The sequence below is a fragment of the Ambystoma mexicanum genome, chromosome 4q (genome assembly GCF_040938575.1).
Source record: "Ambystoma mexicanum isolate Mex_15411 chromosome 4q, UKY_AmexF1_1, whole genome shotgun sequence".
Classification (NCBI taxonomy): Eukaryota; Metazoa; Chordata; class Amphibia; order Caudata; family Ambystomatidae; genus Ambystoma; species Ambystoma mexicanum.
The window spans coordinates 529633995-529656494 of NC_090928.1; the positions used below are offsets into that span (position 1 = coordinate 529633995).

The 22500-nt window shown below is 36.8% G+C and overlaps 1 non-coding gene across 1 annotated transcript; it reads right to left on the reverse strand.

The window, feature by feature from the left end:
- Positions 1-12986: 12986 nt before the first annotated feature.
- TRNAK-CUU (transfer RNA lysine (anticodon CUU)) lies at positions 12987-13059 on the reverse strand. The gene has a single exon. It is a non-coding gene; the product is annotated as a tRNA-Lys (tRNA).
- Positions 13060-22500: the final 9441 nt, after the last annotated feature.

A 22500-nucleotide genomic window follows, 5' to 3' on the forward strand; every position in this document is an offset into this window, starting at 1 on the left:
ATACACATCAGCCAGAGGCAGAAATAGTCTAAGAAAGTATCAAACACAATTACCAGTCAATATCAGAACGCATTGAAGAATATCAGGAAATAGCCGATTAAACCTGTGTGGAAAAAAGTCTTATTTGTGTTTTCTCCACTTTATTTTATAGTAAGATGATGCATACTTTTTCTTTTACAGTGAATACATTAAGGTATGGTATTGCCCCATTACACATCATCCAGACATGCATTCATACATTGCATGTTAACAATGAAAATATTGCAAATATTGTGAAGAGACTTTCAATTTCTATTTTTTGGTCAAAAAGCACTAAAATTTTAGTTGTTTTCACCCAACGTGGGGCTCGAACCCACGACCCTGAGATTAAGAGTCTCATGCTCTACCGACTGAGCTAGCCGGGCTCCTTTGGCTGCCTATAGTTTTCTTCCCTATCCCTGCACTGCCGGTTTACACAGATAGGATGCTGTGTAATCATAGGCTCTGGTGGAGTTTGGAAAGAAAATACACATCAGCCAGAGGCAGAAATAGTCTAAGAAAGTATCAAACACAATTACCAGTCAATATCAGAACGCTTTGAAGAATATAAGGAAATAGCTGACTGAACCTGTGTGAAAAAAAGTCTTATTTGTGTTTTCTCCACTTTATTTTATAATAAGATGATACATACTTTTTATTTTACAGTGAATACATTAAGGTATGGTATTGCCCCATTACACATCATCCAGACATGCATTCATATATTGCATGTTAACAATGAAAATATTGCAAATATTGTAAAGAGACTTTCAATTTCTATTTTTTTGGTCAAAAAGCACTACAATTTTAGTTTTTTTCGCCCAACGTGGGGCTCGAACCCACGACCCTGAGATTAAGAGTCTCATGCTCTACCAACTGAACTAGCCAGGCTCCTTTGGATGCCTATAGTTTTCTTCCCTATCCCTGCACTGCCGCTTTCCACAGATAGGATTCTGTGTAATCATAGGCTCTGGTGGAGTTTGGAAAGAAAATACACATCAGCCAGAGGCAGACATAGTCTAAGAAAGTATCAAACACAATTACCAGTCAATATCAGAACGCATTGAAGAATATCAGGAAATAGCCGATTAAACCTGTGTGGAAAAAAGTCTTATTTGTGTTTTCTCCACTTTATTTTATAGTAAGATGATACATACTTTTTCTTTTACAGTGAATACATTAAGGTATGGTATTGCCCCATTACACATCATCCAGACATGCATTCATATATTGCATGTTAACAATGAAAATATGGCAAAGAGACTTTCAATTTCTATTTTTTTGGTCAAAAAGCACCGCAATTTTAGTTGTTTTCGCCCAACGTGGGGCTCGAACCCACGACCCTGAGATTAAGAATCTCATGCTCTACCTACTGAGCTAACCGGGCTCCTTTGGATGCCTGTAGTTTTCTTCCCTATCCCTGCACTGCCGCTTTCCACAGATAGGATGCTGTGTAATCATAGGCTCTGGTGGAGTTTGGAAAGAAAATACACATCAGCCAGAGGCAGAAATAGTCTAAGAAAGTATCAAACACAATTGCCAGTCAATATCAGAACGCATTGAAGAATATCAGGAAATAGCCGATTAAACCTGTGTGGAAAAAAGTCTTATTTGTGTTTTCTCCACTTTATTTTATAGTAAGATGATGCATACTTTTTCTTTTACAGTGAATACATTAAGGTATGGTATTGCCCCATTACACATCATCCAGACATGCATTCATACATTGCATGTTAACAATGAAAATATTGCAAATATTGTAAAGAGACTTTCAATTTCTATTTTTTTGGTCAAGACATGCATCCAGACATGCATTCATATATTGCATGTTAACAATGAAAATATTGCAAATATTGTAAAGAGACTTTCAATTTCTATTTTTTTGGTCAAAAAGCACTAAAATTTTAGTTGTTTTCGCCCAACGTGGGGCTCGAACCCACAACCCTGAGATTAAGAGTCTCATGCTCTACTGACTGAGCTAGCCGGGCTCCTTTGGATGCCTATAGTTTTCTTCCCTATCCCTGCACTGCCGTTTTCCACAGATAGGATGCTGTGTAATCATAGGCTCTGGTGGAGTTTGGAAAGAAAATACACATCAGCCAGAGGCAGAAATAGTCTAAGAAAGTATCAAACACAATTACCAGTCAATATCAGAACGCTTTGAGGAATATAAGGAAATAGCTGACTGAACCTGTGTGAAAAAAGTCCTATTTGTGTTTTCTCCACTTTATTTTATAATAAGATGATACATACTTTTTATTTTACAGTGAATACATTAAGGTATGGTATTGCCCCATTACACATCATCCAGACATACATTCATATATTGCATGTTAACAATGAAAATATTGCAACTATTGTAAAGAGACTTTCAATTTCTATTTTTTTGGTCAAAAAGCACTACAATTTTAGTTGTTTTCGCCCAACGTGGGGCTCGAACCCACGACCCTGAGATTAAGAGTCTCATGCTCTACCAACTGAACTAGCCAGGATCTTTTGGATGCCTATAGTTTTCTTCCCTATCCCTGCACTGCCGCTTTCCACAGATAGGATGCTGTGTAATCATAGGCTCTGGTGGAGTTTGGAAAGAAAATACACATCAGCCAGAGGCAGAAATAGTCTAAGAAAGTATCAAACACAATTACCAGTCAATATCAGAACGCATTGAAGAATATCAGGAAATAGCCGATTAAACCTGTGTGGAAAAAAGTCTTATTTGTGTTTTCTCCACTTTATTTTATAGTAAGATGATGCATACTTTTTCTTTTACAGTGAATACATTAAGGTATGGTATTGCCCCATTACACATCATCCAGACATGCATTGATACATTGCATGTTAACAATGAAAATATTGCAAATATTGTAAAGAGACTTTCAATTTCTATTTTTTTGGTCAAGAAGCACTGCAATTTTAGTTGTTTTTGCCCAACGTGGGGCTCGAACCCACGACCCTGAGATTAAGAGTCTCATGCTCTACCTACTGAGCTAACCGGGCTCCTTTGGATGTCTGTAGTTTTCTTCCCTATCCCTGCACTGCCGCTTTCCACAGATAGGATGCTGTGTAATCATAGGCTCTGGTGGAGTTTGGAAAGAAAATACACATCAGCCAGAGGCAGAAATAGTCTAAGAAAGTATCAAACACAATTACCAGTCAATATCAGAACGCATTGAAGAATATCAGGAAATAGCCGATTAAACTGTGTGGAAAAAAGTCTTATTTGTGTTTTCTCCACTTTATTTTATAGTAAGATGATGCATACTTTTTCTTTTACAGTGAATACATTAAGGTATGGTATTGCCCCATTACACATCATCCAGACATGCATTCATACATTGCATGTTAACAATGAAAATATTGCAAATATTGTAAAGAGACTTTCAATTTCTATTTTTTTGGTCAAGACATGCATCCAGACATGCATTCATATATTGCATGTTAACAATGAAAATATTGCAAATATTGTAAAGAGACTTTCAATTTCTATTTTTTTGGTCAAAAAGCACTAAAATTTTAGTTGTTTTCGCCCAACGTGGGGCTCGAACCCACGACCCTGAGATTAAGAGTCTCATGCTCTACCGACTGAGCTAGCCGGGCTTCTTTGGATGCCTATAGTTTTCTTCCCTATCCCTGCACTGCCGTTTTCCACAGATAGGATGCTGTGTAATCATAGGCTCTGGTGGAGTTTGGAAAGAAAATACACATCAGCCAGAGGCAGAAATAGTCTAAGAAAGTATCAAACACAATTACCAGTCAATATCAGAACGCATTGAAGACTATCAGGAAATAGCCGATTAAACCTGTGTGGAAAAAAGTCTTATTTGTGTTTTCTCCACTTTATTTTATAGTAAGATGATGCATACTTTTTCTTTTACAGTGAATACATTAAGGTATGGTATTGCCCCATTACACATCATCCAGACATGCATTCATACATTGCATGTTAACAATGAAAATATTGCAAATATTGTAAAGAGACTTTCAATTTCTATTTTTTTGGTCAAGACATGCATCCAGACATGCATTCATATATTGGATGTTAACAATGAAAATATTGCAAATATTGTAAAGAGACTTTCAATTTCTATTTTTTTGGTCAAAAAGCACTAAAATTTTAGTTGTTTTCGCCCAACGTGGGGCTCGAACCCACGACCCTGAGATTAAGAGTCTCATGCTCTACCGACTGAGATAGCCAGGCTCCTTTGCATGCCTATAGTTTTCTTCCCTATCCCTGCACTGCCGGTTTCCACAGATAGGATGCTGTGTAATCATAGGCTCTGGTGGAGTTTGGAAAGAAAATACACATCAGCCAGAGGCAGAAATAGTCTAAGAAAGTATCAAACACAATTACCAGTCAATATCAGAACGCTTTGAAGAATATAAAGAAATAGCTGACTGAACCTGTGTGAAAAAAAGTCTTATTTGTGTTTTCTCCACTTTATTTTATAATAAGATGATACATACTTTTTATTTTATAGTGAATACATTAAGCTATGGTATTGCCCCATTACACATCATGCAGACATGCATTCATATATTGCATGTTAACAATGAAAATATTGCAAATATTGTAAAGAGACTTTCAATTTCTATTTTTTTGGTCAAGAAGCACTGCAATTTTAGTTGTTTTTGCCCAACGTGGGGCTCGAACCCACGACCCTGAGATTAAGAGTCTCATGCTCTACCTACTGAGCTAACCGGGCTCCTTTGGATGTCTGTAGTTTTCTTCCCTATCCCTGCACTGCCGCTTTCCACAGATAGGATGCTGTGTAATCATAGGCTCTGGTGGAGTTTGGAAAGAAAATACACATCAGCCAGAGGCAGAAATAGTCTAAGAAAGTATCAAACACAATTACCAGTCAATATCAGAACGCATTGAAGAATATCAGGAAATAGCCGATTAAACTGTGTGGAAAAAAGTCTTATTTGTGTTTTCTCCACTTTATTTTATAGTAAGATGATGCATACTTTTTCTTTTACAGTGAATACATTAAGGTATGGTATTGCCCCATTACACATCATCCAGACATGCATTCATACATTGCATGTTAACAATGAAAATATTGCAAATATTGTAAAGAGACTTTCAATTTCTATTTTTTTGGTCAAGACATGCATCCAGACATGCATTCATATATTGCATGTTAACAATGAAAATATTGCAAATATTGTAAAGAGACTTTCAATTTCTATTTTTTTGGTCAAAAAGCACTAAAATTTTAGTTGTTTTCACCCAACGTGGGGCTCGAACCCACGACCCTGAGATTAAGAGTCTCATGCTCTACCTACTGAGCTAGCCGGGCTCCTTTGGACGCCTGTAGTTTTCTTCCCTATCCCTGCACTGCCGCTTTCCACAGATATGATGCTGTGTAATCATAGGCTCTGGTGGAGTTTGGAAAGAAAATACACATCAGCCAGAGGCAGAAATAGTCTAAGAAAGTATCAAACACAATTACCAGTCAATATCAGAACGCATTGAAGAATATCAGGAAATAGCCGATTAAACCTGTGTGGAAAAAAGTCTTATTTGTGTTTTCTCCACTTTATTTTATAGTAAGATGATGCATACTTTTTCTTTTACAGTGAATACATTAAGGTATGGTATTGCCCCATTACACATCATCCAGACATGCATTCATACATTGCATGTTAACAATGAAAATATTGCAAATATTGTAAAGAGACTTTCAATTTCTATTTTTTTGGTCAAGACATGCATCCAGACATGCATTCATATATTGCATGTTAACAATGAAAATATTGCAAATATTGTAAAGAGACTTTCAATTTCTATTTTTTTGGTCAAAAAGCACTAACATTTTAGTTGTTTTCGCCCAACGTGGGGCTCGAACCCACGACCCTGAGATTAAGAGTCTCATGCTCTACCGACTGAGCTAGCCGGGCTCCTTTGCATGCCTATAGTTTTCTTCCCTATCCCTGCACTGCCGGTTTCCACAGATAGGATGCTGTGTAATCATAGGCTCTGGTGGAGTTTGGAAAGAAAATACACATCAGCCAGAGGCATAAATAGTCTAAGAAAGTATCAAACACAATTACCAGTCAATATCAGAACGCTTTGAAGAATATAAAGAAATAGCTGACTGAACCTGTGTGAAAAAAAGTCTTATTTGTGTTTTCTCCACTTTATTTTATAATAAGATGATACATACTTTTTATTTTATAGTGAATACATTAAGCTATGGTATTGCCCCATTACACATCATGCAGACATGGATTCATATATTGCATGTTAACAATGAAAATATTGCAAATATTGTAAAGAGACTTTCAATTTCTATTTTTTTGGTCAAAAAGCACTACAATTTTAGTTGTTTTCGCCCAACGTGGGGCTCGAACCCACGACCCTGAGATTAAGAGTCTCATGCTCTACCAACTGAACTAGCCAGGCTCCTTTGGATGCCTATAGTTTTCTTCCCTATCCCTGCACTGCCGCTTTCCACAGATAGGATGCTGTGTAATCATAGGCTCTGGTGGAGTTTGGAAAGAAAATACACATCAGCCAGAGGCAGAAATAGTCTAAGAAAGTATCAAACACAATTACCAGTCAATATCAGAATGCATTGAAGAATATCAGGAAATAGCCGATTAAACTGTGTGGAAAAAAGTCTTATTTGTGTTTTCTCCACTTTATTTTATAATAAGATGATGCATACTTTTTCTTTTACAGTGAATACATTAAGGTATGGTATTGCCCCATTACACATCATCCAGACATGCATTCATACATTGCATGTTAACAATGAAAATATTGCAAATATTGTAAAGAGACTTTCAATTTCTATTTTTTTGGTCAAAAAGCACTGCAATTTTAGTTGTTTTCGCCCAACGTGGGGCTCGAACCCACGACCCTGAGATTAAGAGTCTCATGCTCTACCTACTGAGCTAACCGGGCTCCTTTGGATGCCTGTAGTTTTCTTCCCTATCCCTGCACTGCCGCTTTCCACAGCTAGGCTGCTGTGTAATCATAGGCTCTGGTGGAGTTTGGAAAGAAAATACACATCAGCCAGAGGCAGAAATAGTCTAAGAAAGTATCAAACACAATTACCAGTCAATATCAGAACGCATTGACGAATATCAGGAAATAGCCGATTAAACCTGTGTGGAAAAAAGTCTTATTTGTGTTTTCTCCACTTTATTTTATAGTAAGATGATGCATACTTTTTCTTTTACAGTGAATACATTAAGGTATGGTATTGCCCCATTACACATCATCCAGATATGCATTCATACATTGCATGTTAACAATGAAAATATTGCAAATATTGTGAAAAGACTTTCAATTTCTATTTTTTTGGTCAAAAAGCACTAAAATTTTAGTTGTTTTCGCCCAACGTGGGGCTCGAACCCACGACCCTGAGATTAAGAGTCTCATGCTCTACCGACTGAGCTAGCCGGGCTCCTTTGCATGCCTATAGTTTTCTTCCCTATCCCTGCACTGCCGGTTTCCACAGATAGGATGCTGTGTAATCATAGGCTCTGGTGGAGTTTGGAAAGAAAATACACATCAGCCAGAGGCAGAAATAGTCTAAGAAAGTATCAAACACAATTACCAGTCAATATCAGAACGCTTTGAAGAATATAAAGAAATAGCTGACTGAACCTGTGTGAAAAAAAGTCTTATTTGTGTTTTCTCCACTTTATTTTATAATAAGATGATACATACTTTTTATTTTATAGTGAATACATTAAGCTATGGTATTGCCCCATTACACATCATGCAGACATGCATTCATATATTGCATGTTAACAATGAAAATATTGCAAATATTGTAAAGAGACTTTCAATTTCTATTTTTTTGGTCAAAAAGCACTACAATTTTAGTTGTTTTCGCCCAACGTGGGGCTCAAACCCACGACCCTGAGATTAAGAGTCTCATGCTCTACCAACTGAACTAGCCAGGCTCCTTTGGATGCTTATAGTTTTCTTCCCTATCCCTGCACTGCCGCTTTCCACAGATAGGATGCTGTTTAATCATAGGCTCTGGTGGAGTTTGGAAAGAAAATACACATCAGCCAGAGGCAGAAATAGTCTAAGAAAGTATCAAACACAATTACCAGTCAATATCAGAACGCATTGAAGAATATCAGGAAATAGCCGATTAAACTGTGTGGAAAAAAGTCTTATTTGTGTTTTCTCCACTTTATTTTATAGTAAGATGATGCATACTTTTTCTTTTACAGTGAATACATTAAGGTATGGTATTGCCCCATTACACATCATCCAGACATGCATTCATACATTGCATGTTAACAATGAAAATATTGCAAATATTGTAAAGAGACTTTCAATTTCTATTTTTTTGGTCAAGACATGCATCCAGACATGCATTCATATATTGCATGTTAACAATGAAAATATTGCAAATATTGTAAAGAGACTTTCAATTTCTATTTTTTTGGTCAAAAAGCACTACAATTTTAGTTGTTTTCGCCCAACGTGGGGCTCGAACCCACGACCCTGAGATTAAGAGTCCCATGCTCTACCGACTGAGCTAGCCGGGCTCCTTTGGATGCCTATAATTTTCTTCCCTATCCCTGCACTGCCGTTTTCCACAGATAGGATGCTGTGTAATCATAGGCTCTGGTGGAGTTTGGAAAGAAAATACACATCAGCCAGAGGCAGAAATAGTCTAAGAAAGTATCAAACACAATTACCAGTCAATATCAGAACGCATTGAAGAATATCAGGAAATAGCCGATTAAACCTGTGTGGAAAAAAGTCTTATTTGTGTTTTCTCCACTTTATTTTATAGTAAGATGATGCATACTTTTTCTTTTACAGTGAATACATTAAGGTATGGTATTGCCCCATTACACATCATCCAGACATGCATTCATACATTGCATGTTAACAATGAAAATATTGCAAATATTGTAAAGAGACTTTCAATTTCTATTTTTTTGGTCAAGACATGCATCCAGACATGCATTCATATATTGCATGTTAACAATGAAAATATTGCAAATATTGTAAAGAGACTTTCAATTTCTATTTTTTTGGTCAAAAAGCACTAAAATTTTAGTTGTTTTCGCCCAACGTGGGGCTCAAACCCACGACCCTGAGATTAAGAGTCTCATGCTCTACCGACTGAGCTAGCCGGGCTCCTTTGCATGCCTATAGTTTTCTTCCCTATCCCTGCACTGCCGGTTTCCACAGATAGGATGCTGTGTAATCATAGGCTCTGGTGGAGTTTGGAAAGAAAATACACATCAGCCAGAGGCAGAAATAGTCTAAGAAAGTATCAAACACAATTACCAGTCAATATCAGAACGCTTTGAAGAATATAAAGAAATAGCTGACTGAACCTGTGTGAAAAAAAGTCTTATTTGTGTTTTCTCCACTTTATTTTATAATAAGATGATACATACTTTTTATTTTATAGTGAATACATTAAGCTATGGTATTGCCCCATTACACATCATGCAGACATGCATTCATATATTGCATGTTAACAATGAAAATATTGCAAATATTGTAAAGAGACTTTCAATTTCTATTTTTTTGGTCAAAAAGCACTAAAATTTTAGTTGTTTTCGCCCAACGTGGGGCTCGAACCCACGACCCTGAGATTAAGAGTCCCATGCTCTACCGACTGAGCTAGCCGGGCTCCTTTGGATGCCTATAATTTTCTTCCCTATCCCTGCACTGCCGTTTTCCACAGATAGGATGCTGTGTAATCATAGGCTCTGGTGGAGTTTGGAAAGAAAATACACATCAGCCAGAGGCAGAAATAGTCTAAGAAAGTATCAAACACAATTACCAGTCAATATCAGAACGCATTGAAGAATATCAGGAAATAGCCGATTAAACCTGTGTGGAAAAAAGTCTTATTTGTGTTTTCTCCACTTTATTTTATAGTAAGATGATGCATACTTTTTCTTTTACAGTGAATACATTAAGGTATGGTATTGCCCCATTACACATCATCCAGACATGCATTCATACATTGCATGTTAACAATGAAAATATTGCAAATATTGTAAAGAGACTTTCAATTTCTATTTTTTTGGTCAAGACATGCATCCAGACATGCATTCATATATTGCATGTTAACAATGAAAATATTGCAAATATTGTAAAGAGACTTTCAATTTCTATTTTTTTGGTCAAAAAGCACTAAAATTTTAGTTGTTTTCGCCCAACGTGGGGCTCGAACCCACGACCCTGAGATTAAGAGTCTCATGCTCTACCGACTGAGCTAGCCGGGCTCCTTTGCATGCCTATAGTTTTCTTCCCTATCCCTGCACTGCCGGTTTCCACAGATAGGATGCTGTGTAATCATAGGCTCTGGTGGAGTTTGGAAAGAAAATACACATCAGCCAGAGGCAGAAATAGTCTAAGAAAGTATCAAACACAATTACCAGTCAATATCAGAACGCTTTGAAGAATATAAAGAAATAGCTGACTGAACCTGTGTGAAAAAAAGTCTTATTTGTGTTTTCTCCACTTTATTTTATAATAAGATGATACATACTTTTTATTTTATAGTGAATACATTAAGCTATGGTATTGCCCCATTACACATCATGCAGACATGCATTCATATATTGCATGTTAACAATGAAAATATTGCAAATATTGTAAAGAGACTTTCAATTTCTATTTTTTTGGTCAAAAAGCACTACAATTTTAGTTGTTTTCGCCCAACGTGGGGCTCGAACCCACGACCCTGAGATTAAGAGTCTCATGCTCTACCAACTGAACTAGCCAGGCTCCTTTGTATGCCTATAGTTTTCTTCCCTATCCCTGCACTGCCGCTTTCCACAGATAGGATGCTGTGTAATCATAGGCTCTGGTGGAGTTTGGAAAGAAAATACACATCAGCCAGAGGCAGAAATAGTCTAAGAAAGTATCAAACACAATTACCAGTCAATATCAGAACGCATTGAAGAATATCAGGAAATAGCCGATTAAACTGTGTGGAAAAAAGTCTTATTTGTGTTTTCTCCACTTTATTTTATAGTAAGATGATGCATACTTTTTCTTTTACAGTGAATACATTAAGGTATGGTATTGCCCCATTACACATCATCCAGACATGCATTCATACATTGCATGTTAACAATGAAAATATTGCAAATATTGTAAAGAGACTTTCAATTTCTATTTTTTTGGTCAAGACATGCATCCAGACATGCATTCATATATTGCATGTTAACAATGAAAATATTGCAAATATTGTAAAGAGACTTTCAATTTCTATTTTTTTGGTCAAAAAGCACTACAATTTTAGTTGTTTTCGCCCAACGTGGGGCTCGAACCCACGACCCTGAGATTAAGAGTCCCATGCTCTACCGACTGAGCTAGCCGGGCTCCTTTGGATGCCTATAGTTTTCTTCCCTATCCCTGCACTGCCGTTTTCCACAGATAGGATGCTGTGTAATCATAGGCTCTGGTGGAGTTTGGAAAGAAAATACACATCAGCCAGAGGCAGAAATAGTCTAAGAAAGTATCAAACACAATTACCAGTCAATATCAGAACGCATTGAAGAATATCAGGAAATAGCCGATTAAACCTGTGTGGAAAAAAGTCTTATTTGTGTTTTCTCCACTTTATTTTATAGTAAGATGATGCATACTTTTTCTTTTACAGTGAATACATTAAGGTATGGTATTGCCCCATTACACATCATCCAGACATGCATTCATACATTGCATGTTAACAATGAAAATATTGCAAATATTGTAAAGAGACTTTCAATTTCTATTTTTTTGGTCAAGACATGCATCCAGACATGCATTCATATATTGCATGTTAACAATGAAAATATTGCAAATATTGTAAAGAGACTTTCAATTTCTATTTTTTTGGTCAAAAAGCACTAAAATTTTAGTTGTTTTCGCCCAACGTGGGGCTCGAACCCACGACCCTGAGATTAAGAGTCTCATGCTCTACCGACTGAGCTAGCCGGGCTCCTTTGCATGCCTATAGTTTTCTTCCCTATCCCTGCACTGCCGGTTTCCACAGATAGGATGCTGTGTAATCATAGGCTCTGGTGGAGTTTGGAAAGAAAATACACGTCAGCCAGAGGCAGAAATAGTCTAAGAAAGTATCAAACACAATTACCAGTCAATATCAGAACGCTTTGAAGAATATAAAGAAATAGCTGACTGAACCTGTGTGAAAAAAAGTCTTATTTGTGTTTTCTCCACTTTATTTTATAATAAGATGATACATACTTTTTATTTTATAGTGAATACATTAAGCTATGGTATTGCCCCATTACACATCATGCAGACATGCATTCATATATTGCATGTTAACAATGAAAATATTGCAAATATTGTAAAGAGACTTTCAATTTCTATTTTTTTGGTCAAAAAGCACTACAATTTTAGTTGTTTTCGCCCAACGTGGGGCTCGAACCCACGACCCTGAGATTAAGAGTCTCATGCTCTACCAACTGAACTAGCCAGGCTCCTTTGTATGCCTATAGTTTTCTTCCCTATCCCTGCACTGCCGCTTTCCACAGATAGGATGCTGTGTAATCATAGGCTCTGGTGGAGTTTGGAAAGAAAATACACATCAGCCAGAGGCAGAAATAGTCTAAGAAAGTATCAAACACAATTACCAGTCAATATCAGAACGCATTGAAGAATATCAGGAAATAGCCGATTAAACTGTGTGGAAAAAAGTCTTATTTGTGTTTTCTCCACTTTATTTTATAGTAAGATGATGCATACTTTTTCTTTTACAGTGAATACATTAAGGTATGGTATTGCCCCATTACACATCATCCAGACATGCATTCATACATTGCATGTTAACAATGAAAATATTGCAAATATTGTAAAGAGACTTTCAATTTCTATTTTTTTGGTCAAGACATGCATCCAGACATGCATTCATATATTGCATGTTAACAATGAAAATATTGCAAATATTGTAAAGAGACTTTCAATTTCTATTTTTTTGGTCAAAAAGCACTAAAATTTGAGTTGTTTTTGCCCAACGTGGGGCTCGAACCCACGACCCTGAGATTAAGAGTCTCATGCTCTACCGACTGAGCTAGCCGGGCTCCTTTGAATGCCTATAGTTTTCTTCCCTATCCCTGCACTGCCGTTTTCCACAGATAGGATGCTGTGTAATCATAGGCTCTGGTGGAGTTTGGAAAGAAAATACACATCAGCCAGAGGCAGAAATAGTCTAAGAAAGTATCAAACACAATTACCAGTCAATATCAGAACGCACTGAAGAATATCAGGAAATAGCCGATTAAACCTGTGTGGAAAAAAGTCTTATTTGTGTTTTCTCCACTTTATTTTATAGTAAGATGATGCATACTTTTTCTTTTACAGTGAATACATTAAGGTATGGTATTGCCCCATTACACATCATCCAGACATGCATTCATACATTGCATGTTAACAATGAAAATATTGATTGCAAATATTGTAAAGAGACTTTCAATTTCTATTTTTTTGGTCAAAAAGCACTAAAATTTTAGTTGTTTTCACCCAACGTGGGGCTCGAACCCACGACCCTGAGATTAAGAGTCTCATGCTCTACCGACTGAGCTAGCCGGGCTCCTTTGGATGCCTATAGTTTTCTTCCATTTCCCTGCACTGCCGTTTTCCACAGATAGGATGCTGTGTAATCATAGGCTCTGGTGGAGTTTGGAAAGAAAATACACATCAGCCAGAGGCAGAAATAGTCTAAGAAAGTATCAAACACAATTACCAGTCAATATCAGAACGCTTTGAAGAATATAAGGAAATAGCTGACTGAACCTGTGTGAAAAAAGTCCTATTTGTGTTTTCTCCACTTTATTTTATAATAAAATGATACATACTTTTTATTTTACAGTGAATACATTAAGGTATGGTATTGCCCAATTACACATCATCCAGACATGCATTCATATATTGCATGTTAACAATGAAAATATTGCAAATATTGTAAAGAGACTTTCAATTTCTATTTTTTTGGTCAAAAAGCACTACAATTTTAGTTGTTTTCGCCCAACGTGGGGCTCGAACCCACGACCCTGAGATTAAGAGTCTCATGTTCTACCAACTGAACTAGCCAGGCTACTTTGGATGCCTATAGTTTTCTTCCCTATCCCTGCACTGCCGCTTTCCACAGATAGGATGCTGTGTAATCATAGGCTCTGGTGGAGTTTGGAAAGAAAATACACATCAGCCAGAGGCAGAAATAGTCTAAGAAAGTATCAAACACAATTACCAGTCAATATCAGAACGCATTGAAGAATATCAGGAAATAGCCGATTAAACCTGTGTGGAAAAAAGTCTTATTTGTGTTTTCTCCACTTTATTTTATAGTAAGATGATGCATACTTTTTCTTTTACAGTGAATACATTAAGGTATGGTATTGCCCCATTACACATCATCCAGACATGCATTGATACATTGCATGTTAACAATGAAAATATTGCAAATATTGTAAAGAGACTTTCAATTTCTATTTTTTTGGTCAAAAAGCACTAAAATTTTAGTTGTTTTCACCCAACGTGGGGCTTGAAACCACCACCCTGAGATTAAGAGTCTCATGCTCTACCAACTGAACTAGCCAGGCTCCTTTGGATGCCTATAGTTTTCTTCCCTATCCCTGCACTGCCGCTTTCCACAGATAGGATGCTGTGTAATCATAGGCTCTGGTGGAGTTTGGAAAGAAAATACACATCAGCCAGAGGCAGAAATAGTCTAAGAAAGTATCAAACACAATTACCAGTCAATATCAGAACGCATTGAAGAATATCAGGAAATAGCCGATTAAACCTGTGTGGAAAAAAGTCTTATTTGTGTTTTCTCCACTTTATTTTATAGTAAGATGATGCATACTTTTTCTTTTACAGTGAATACATTAAGGTATGGTATTGCCCCATTACACATCATCCAGACATGCATTGATACATTGCATGTTAACAATGAAAATATTGCAAATATTGTAAAGAGACTTTCAATTTCTATTTTTTTGGTCAAAAAGCACTAAAATTTTAGTTGTTTTCACCCAACGTGGGGCTTGAAACCACCACCCTGAGATTAAGAGTCTCATGCTCTACCAACTGAACTAGCCAGGCTCCTTTGGATGCCTATAGTTTTCTTCCCTATCCCTGCACTGCCGCTTTCCACAGATAGGATGCTGTGTAATCATAGGCTCTGGTGGAGTTTGGAAAGAAAATACACATCAGCCAGAGGCAGAAATAGTCTAAGAAAGTATCAAACACAATTACCAGTCAATATCAGAATGCATTGAAGAATATCAGGAAATAGCCGATTAAACTGTGTGGAAAAAAGTCTTATTTGTGTTTTCTCCACTTTATTTTATAATAAGATGATGCATACTTTTTCTTTTACAGTGAATACATTAAGGTATGGTATTGCCCCATTACACATCATCCAGACATGCATTCATACATTGCATGTTAACAATGAAAATATTGCAAATATTGTAAAGAGACTTTCAATTTCTATTTTTTTGGTCAAAAAGCACTGCAATTTTAGTTGTTTTCGCCCAACGTGGGGCTCGAACCCACGACCCTGAGATTAAGAGTCTCATGCTCTACCGACTGAGCTAGCCGGGCTCCTTTGGATGCCTATAGTTTTCTTCCCTATCCCTGCACTGCCGTTTTCCACAGATAGGATGCTGTGTAATCATAGGCTCTGGTGGAGTTTGGAAAGAAAATACACATCAGCCAGAGGCAGAAATAGTCTAAGAAAGTATCAAACACAATTACCAGTCAATATCAGAACGCATTGAAGAATATCAGGAAATAGCCGATTAAACCTGTGTGGAAAAAAGTCTTATTTGTGTTTTCTCCACTTTATTTTATAGTAAGATGATGCATACTTTTTCTTTTACAGTGAATACATTAAGGTATGGTATTGCCCCATTACACATCATCCAGACATGCATTCATACATTGCATGTTAACAATGAAAATATTGCAAATATTGTAAAGAGACTTTCAATTTCTATTTTTTTGGTCAAGACATGCATCCAGACATGCATTCATATATTGCATGTTAACAATGAAAATATTGCAAATATTGTAAAGAGACTTTCAATTTCTATTTTTTTGGTCAAAAAGCACTAAAATTTTAGTTGTTTTCGCCCAACGTGGGGCTCGAACCCACGACCCTGAGATTAAGAGTCTCATGCTCTACCGACTGAGCTAGCCGGGCTCCTTTGCATGCCTATAGTTTTCTTCCCTATCCCTGCACTGCCGGTTTCCACAGATAGGATGCTGTGTAATCATAGGCTCTGGTGGAGTTTGGAAAGAAAATACACATCAGCCAGAGGCAGAAATAGTCTAAGAAAGTATCAAACACAATTACCAGTCAATATCAGAACGCTTTGAAGAATATAAAGAAATAGCTGACTGAACCTGTGTGAAAAAAAGTCTTATTTGTGTTTTCTCCACTTTATTTTATAATAAGATGATACATACTTTTTATTTTATAGTGAATACATTAAGCTATGGTATTGCCCCATTACACATCATGCAGACATGCATTCATATATTGCATGTTAACAATGAAAATATTGCAAATATTGTAAAGAGACTTTCAATTTCTATTTTTTTGGTCAAAAAGCACTACAATTTTAGTTGTTTTCGCCCAACGTGGGGCTCGAACCCACGACCCTGAGATTAAGAGTCTCATGCTTTACCAACTGAACTAGCCAGGCTCCTTTGGATGCCTATAGTTTTCTTCCCTATCCCTGCACTGCCGCTTTCCACAGATAGGATGCTGTGTAATCATAGGCTCTGGTGGAGTTTGGAAAGAAAATACACATCAGCCAGAGGCAGAAATAGTCTAAGAAAGTATCAAACACAATTACCAGTCAATATCAGAATGCATTGAAGAATATCAGGAAATAGCCGATTAAACTGTGTGGAAAAAAGTCTTATTTGTGTTTTCTCCACTTTATTTTATAATAAGATGATGCATACTTTTTCTTTTACAGTGAATACATTAAGGTATGGTATTGCCCCATTACACATCATCCAGACATGCATTCATACATTGCATGTTAACAATGAAAATATTGCAAATATTGTAAAGAGACTTTCAATTTCTATTTTTTTGGTCAAAAAGCACTGCAATTTTAGTTGTTTTCGGCCAACGTGGGGCTCGAACCCACGAACCTGAGATTAAGAGTCTCATGCTCTACCTACTGAGCTAACCGGGCTCCTTTGGATGCCTGTAGTTTTCTTCCCTATCCCTGCACTGCCGCTTTCCACAGCTAGGCTGCTGTGTAATCATAGGCTCTGGTGGAGTTTGGAAAGAAAATACACATCAGCCAGAGTCAGAAATAGTCTAAGAAAGTATCAAACACAATTACCAGTCAATATCAGAACGCATTGAAGAATATCAGGAAATAGCCGATTAAACCTGTGTGGAAAAAAGTCTTATTTGTGTTTTCTCCACTTTATTTTATAGTAAGATGATGCATACTTTTTCTTTTACAGTGAATACATTAAGGTATGGTATTGCCCCATTACACATCATCCAGACATGCATTCATACATTGCATGTTAACAATGAAAATATTGCAAATATTGTAAAGAGACATTCAATTTCTATTTTTTTGGTCAAGACATGCATCCAGACATGCATTCATATATTGCATGTTAACAATGAAAATATTGCAAATATTGTAAAGAGACTTTCAATTTCTATTTTTTTGGTCAAAAAGCACTAAAATTTTAGTTGTTTTCGCCCAACGTGGGGCTCGAACCCACGACCCTGAGATTAAGAGTCCCATGCTCTACCGACTGAGCTAGCCGGGCTCCTTTGGATGCCTATAGTTTTCTTCCCTATCCCTGCACTGCCGTTTTCCACAGATAGGATGCTGTGTAATCATAGGCTCTGGTGGAGTTTGGAAAGAAAATACACATCAGCCAGAGGCAGAAATAGTCTAAGAAAGTATCAAACACAATTACCAGTCAATATCAGAACGCATTGAAGAATATCAGGAAATAGCCGATTAAACCTGTGTGGAAAAAATTCTTATTTGTGTTTTCTCCACTTTATTTTATAGTAAGATGATGCATACTTTTTCTTTTACAGTGAATACATTAAGGTATGGTATTGCCCCATTACACATCATCCAGACATGCATTCATACATTGCATGTTAACAATGAAAATATTGCAAATATTGTAAAGAGACTTTCAATTTCTATTTTTTTGGTCAAGACATGCATCCAGACATGCATTCATATATTGCATGTTAACAATGAAAATATTGCAAATATTGTAAAGAGACTTTCAATTTCTATTTTTTTGGTCAAAAAGCACTAAAATTTTAGTTGTTTTTTTCGCCCAACGTGGGGCTCGAACCCACGACCCTGAGATTAAGAGTCTCATGCTCTACCGACTGAGCTAGCCGGGCTCCTTTGCATGCCTATAGTTTTCTTCCCTATCCCTGCACTGCCGGTTTCCACAGATAGGATGCTGTGTAATCATAGGCTCTGGTGGAGTTTGGAAAGAAAATACACATCAGCCAGAGGCAGAAATAGTCTAAGAAAGTATCAAACACAATTACCAGTCAATATCAGAACGCTTTGAAGAATATAAAGAAATAGCTGACTGAACCTGTGTGAAAAAAAGTCTTATTTGTGTTTTCTCCACTTTATTTTATAATAAAATGATACATACTTTTTATTTTATAGTGAATACATTAAGCTATGGTATTGCCCCATTACACATCATGCAGACATGCATTCATATATTGCATGTTAACAATGAAAATATTGCAAATATTGTAAAGAGACTTTCAATTTCTATTTTTTTGGTCAAAAAGCACTACAATTTTAGTTGTTTTCGCCCAACGTGGGGCTCGAACCCACGACCCTGAGATTAAGAGTCTCATGCTCTACCAACTGAACTAGCCAGGCTCCTTTGGATGCCTATAGTTTTCTTCCCTATCCCTGCACTGCCGCTTTCCACAGATAGGATGCTGTGTAATCATAGGCTCTGGTGGAGTTTGGAAAGAAAATACACATCAGCCAGAGGCAGAAATAGTCTAAGAAAGTATCAAACACAATTACCAGTCAATATCAGAACGCATTGAAGAATATCAGGAAATAGCCGATTAAACTGTGTGGAAAAAAGTCTTATTTGTGTTTTCTCCACTTTATTTTATAGTAAGATGATGCATACTTTTTCTTTTACAGTGAATACATTAAGGTATGGTATTGCCCCATTACACATCATCCAGACATGCATTCATACATTGCATGTTAACAATGAAAATATTGCAAATATTGTAAAGAGACTTTCAATTTCTATTTTTTTGGTCAAGACATGCATCCAGACATGCATTCATATATTGCATGTTAACAATGAAAATATTGCAAATATTGTAAAGAGACTTTCAATTTCTATTTTTTTGGTCAAAAAGCACTAACATTTTTGTTGTTTTCGCCCAACGTGGGGCTCGAACCCACGACCCTGAGATTAAGAGTCTCATGCTCTACCGACTGAGCTAGCCGGGCTCCTTTGGCTGCCTATAGTTTTCTTCCCTATCCCTGCACTGCCGTTTTCCACAGATAGGATGCTGTGTAATCATAGGCTCTGGTGGAGTTTGGAAAGAAAATACACATCAGCCAGAGGCAGAAATAGTCTAAGAAAGTATCAAACACAATTACCAGTCAATATCAGAACGCATTGAAGAATATCAGGAAATAGCCGATTAAACCTGTGTGGAAAAAAGTCTTATTTGTGTTTTCTCCACTTTATTTTACAGTAAGATGATACATACTTTTTCTTTTACAGTGAATACATTAAGCTATGGTATTGCCCCATTACACATCATGCAGACATGCATTCATATATTGCATGTTAACAATGAAAATATTGCAAATATTGTAAAGAGACTTTCAATTTCTATTTTTTTGGTCAAAAAGCACTACAATTTTAGTTGTTTTCGCCCAACGTGGGGCTCGAACCCACGACCCTGAGATTAAGAGTCTCATGCTTTACCAACTGAACTAGCCAGGCTCCTTTGGATGCCTATAGTTTTCTTCCCTATCCCTGCACTGCCGCTTTCCACAGATAGGATGCTGTGTAATCATAGGCTCTGGTGGAGTTTGGAAAGAAAATACACATCAGCCAGAGGCAGAAATAGTCTAAGAAAGTATCAAACACAATTACCAGTCAATATCAGAATGCATTGAAGAATATCAGGAAATAGCCGATTAAACTGTGTGGAAAAAAGTCTTATTTGTGTTTTCTCCACTTTATTTTATAATAAGATGATGCATACTTTTTCTTTTACAGTGAATACATTAAGGTATGGTATTGCCCCATTACACATCATCCAGACATGCATTCATACATTGCATGTTAACAATGAAAATATTGCAAATATTGTAAAGAGACTTTCAATTTCTATTTTTTTGGTCAAAAAGCACTGCAATTTTAGTTGTTTTCGGCCAACGTGGGGCTCGAACCCACGAACCTGAGATTAAGAGTCTCATGCTCTACCTACTGAGCTAACCGGGCTCCTTTGGATGCCTGTAGTTTTCTTCCCTATCCCTGCACTGCCGCTTTCCACAGCTAGGCTGCTGTGTAATCATAGGCTCTGGTGGAGTTTGGAAAGAAAATACACATCAGCCAGAGTCAGAAATAGTCTAAGAAAGTATCAAACACAATTACCAGTCAATATCAGAACGCATTGAAGAATATCAGGAAATAGCCGATTAAACCTGTGTGGAAAAAAGTCTTATTTGTGTTTTCTCCACTTTATTTTATAGTAAGATGATGCATACTTTTTCTTTTACAGTGAATACATTAAGGTATGGTATTGCCCCATTACACATCATCCAGACATGCATTCATACATTGCATGTTAACAATGAAAATATTGCAAATATTGTAAAGAGACATTCAATTTCTATTTTTTTGGTCAAGACATGCATCCAGACATGCATTCATATATTGCATGTTAACAATGAAAATATTGCAAATATTGTAAAGAGACTTTCAATTTCTATTTTTTTGGTCAAAAAGCACTAAAATTTTAGTTGTTTTCGCCCAACGTGGGGCTCGAACCCACGACCCTGAGATTAAGAGTCCCATGCTCTACCGACTGAGCTAGCCGGGCTCCTTTGGATGCCTATAGTTTTCTTCCCTATCCCTGCACTGCCGTTTTCCACAGATAGGATGCTGTGTAATCATAGGCTCTGGTGGAGTTTGGAAAGAAAATACACATCAGCCAGAGGCAGAAATAGTCTAAGAAAGTATCAAACACAATTACCAGTCAATATCAGAACGCATTGAAGAATATCAGGAAATAGCCGATTAAACCTGTGTGGAAAAAATTCTTATTTGTGTTTTCTCCACTTTATTTTATAGTAAGATGATGCATACTTTTTCTTTTACAGTGAATACATTAAGGTATGGTATTGCCCCATTACACATCATCCAGACATGCATTCATACATTGCATGTTAACAATGAAAATATTGCAAATATTGTAAAGAGACTTTCAATTTCTATTTTTTTGGTCAAGACATGCATCCAGACATGCATTCATATATTGCATGTTAACAATGAAAATATTGCAAATATTGTAAAGAGACTTTCAATTTCTATTTTTTTGGTCAAAAAGCACTAAAATTTTAGTTGTTTTTTTCGCCCAACGTGGGGCTCGAACCCACGACCCTGAGATTAAGAGTCTCATGCTCTACCGACTGAGCTAGCCGGGCTCCTTTGCATGCCTATAGTTTTCTTCCCTATCCCTGCACTGCCGGTTTCCACAGATAGGATGCTGTGTAATCATAGGCTCTGGTGGAGTTTGGAAAGAAAATACACATCAGCCAGAGGCAGAAATAGTCTAAGAAAGTATCAAACACAATTACCAGTCAATATCAGAACGCTTTGAAGAATATAAAGAAATAGCTGACTGAACCTGTGTGAAAAAAAGTCTTATTTGTGTTTTCTCCACTTTATTTTATAATAAAATGATACATACTTTTTATTTTATAGTGAATACATTAAGCTATGGTATTGCCCCATTACACATCATGCAGACATGCATTCATATATTGCATGTTAACAATGAAAATATTGCAAATATTGTAAAGAGACTTTCAATTTCTATTTTTTTGGTCAAAAAGCACTACAATTTTAGTTGTTTTCGCCCAACGTGGGGCTCGAACCCACGACCCTGAGATTAAGAGTCTCATGCTCTACCAACTGAACTAGCCAGGCTCCTTTGGATGCCTATAGTTTTCTTCCCTATCCCTGCACTGCCGCTTTCCAAAGATAGGATGCTGTGTAATCATAGGCTCTGGTGGAGTTTGGAAAGAAAATACACATCAGCCAGAGGCAGAAATAGTCTAAGAAAGTATCAAACACAATTACCAGTCAATATCAGAACGCATTGAAGAATATCAGGAAATAGCCGATTAAACTGTGTGGAAAAAAGTCTTATTTGTGTTTTCTCCACTTTATTTTATAGTAAGATGATGCATACTTTTTCTTTT